Raw genomic sequence first — 2,612 nt, forward strand, 5'->3', positions numbered from 1 at the left:
CCCATATTCTAGAACTACACTGTCCAATATGGAAGCTGCTAGCCACTTATTTCTATTGAGCGTTTAGAAATGTGCCTTATTCAAAATGAGACATACTCTAAGTGTAATACACCAGATTTTGAAGACTCGGTTTGGAAAAAAATGTAAATCTCAATTATTTTTATATGAATTCAACATGTTAAAATATTTTGACCTTAATGAGTTAAATAAAATTATTAGTTTCACCTGTATCTTTTTACCTTTTGTATTGTGGCTGCTAGAAAAGTTAAAATTACTTATCACTTGTGTTATCCTCCTACTGAACAGTGCTATTCTAGAATACTTGGTGCAGACAGGGGACAAGTGTGAATTTACTTAAAAAGGAGGTACATCACAGTCACCAACACTGTCCATTGATAAACTCAGCAGTATTTCAGAGGCTTCAGGTCCCCATCCTGCGAAAACCAAATCTCAGACCAGCACAGTGCTTAGAATTTAACGGGAGCACAACACACATTACCTATTAGCTGACGAAACTCGAAATTCAGATGAGCCCATTTCACCCCATTACTCTTCACTGCTCCTCTCAAATATCATTTGAATGGGGATGGAATATTTATAGCATGTCTTTTAAGGTTTTTGTATTACTTTATTAACTATTTACACGTCTCCCCACTGAAATGCCTGTTCCTTCTGAGTAGGGATTAGATCTTTCTCCTGTGCTTTATGTGTTGAATGAGGAGTGATAATCATTTCAAAGTACTCACCTCAGCAGCCATTTACTTATTCTAAATACTACTTACTGCATCTATTATTTGAAATGCCTGTGATTGCTTTTAGAGCACATAGATTCTTCTGAATATGCTCAAAGGTGGCAAATCTCCATTGAGAAAAAGATAATTCTTGGAAATAGTCAAGATTGGTCTCAATATGGCAAATAATGTGAAAAAACTGAATAGGGCTGCTTCTCTCAGTTTATAAAATGGCTTCTGAAAGTAATTTTAAATAAGCTCCAAGTATCTTCTGAGCAATGATGACATTCTTAGAATGCCCATGGTTGCCGAAGACAACTTTGAAGGGTGTTTACTTGGATGCCAGTGAGCTAGCTGGCATACTTTGAAAAAGCTGCCATCTTTTCCAGTCATTTCATATTTCAAATTGAGTAAAAATGGGTCAAGAGCACATGTAATAAGGGGCTGAGATGACCTTTAACATTAAAGATTCCCAAAATGTGTTCCATCCTCCTCCTAAAATCTTGGAAATGAAACACCTTGAGATATATATATTTGGTAATGGCCACAATGATTTACTGAATTTACAATATATAACCTTTACTCCTCAGATTTGCCCTTCGAGGTTTCCTTGGCAAACTAGCTAAAACCCAGGTTTATTCTAAGAAATCATACTTTATAAGCAAGCTAGTCTAGGGCTTCGGATAAATACTTAAAAATCAATTAGGAGCCATATAGGAGCAGGGCAAAAAGTACAATGAAAATAAGCTCTGGAATCAGAGATGACTGGGAATACTCGGCCACTGACTATGAGACCCTGGGAAAATTACCAAACGCCTGTATCTCATCCTCATCACCTGTAAAACAGGGTGGTAATAACACAACTCAGAGCCACTAATTTACAAATAATTTACAGAGTGCCAGATACAATGTCTAACAGCAATCAGAAAAATTTAGCTCTTTTTAATGTATCTATTAGTAATCCATTTGGAATATCTTACTTTTAAATCTTGCCTGAATTCAAAGACCTCAAAGAAACTGGACCTCAGATTTCCTACTTTTTAAAAATGATCATTGTAAGTATAGTTTATACGCCACTCCACTCTGAGTAACCAGATGGTCCCTTCCACCGAATGTGTCTCAAGATGCTTGTGCACTGGCTTTACTTTGTCAAGAATGTCAACTTTTCAGTGGTGGTCTTGAGCTTCAAAGAATAGAATCATGAACAACACTTATAATCCCTGGGACGGTCATAAGGCAAAGAGCTGACCACACCAAAGTAATCCCAAGGAACTGAGTTCCTATGCCAGTAATAAGGCTCAGTGGGCACCAGAGGAAATGAAACTAATAAAATTCACCATTGGCTAAACGAATACCAGTACCAGGGGGAAGTCTCACCCAGGTATCAGAATGTGACAACCTACTTAAGAAACAAGGACATCTTAATGGCTTAAGCAACACGTGTAAAAGGTTGGAGATAGGGATGGAAAACAAAAGCTACATGAGCACACGTGCACACCTGGACAAGTTTTTGTATTTATAAAGGTCAAGCAAGAGAGTAGGCAGGGCGGTGGTGAGAATACAAGTAACAGCAAAGATGCACCTACTTAAAATGTCATTTACAGAAGTCTTTCTAGGATTCTTGCATTGGAATATACCTTAATCTTTTATTTTACCACTCAAAGACTAAGCCATTAAACTACACCACATAAGATGGAGGTTATATCCCATAAACCAGGGTCTGCTCAAACTCACAGCTGTGAGGAAATCAAAATGAAGGTTGCACTAGAATTCCACTTGATTCTAAAAATCAAGTCTATTTGACATCGGTTGGAGGCAACAGAACCTTTATCAGATCAGATTCCCTTTTAAAGAAAAACCCGAGAGATGATCAAGCACAAA

This window comes from Ursus arctos, chromosome X (genome assembly GCF_023065955.2).
Source record: "Ursus arctos isolate Adak ecotype North America chromosome X, UrsArc2.0, whole genome shotgun sequence".
NCBI classification, from domain to species: Eukaryota; Metazoa; Chordata; class Mammalia; order Carnivora; family Ursidae; genus Ursus; species Ursus arctos.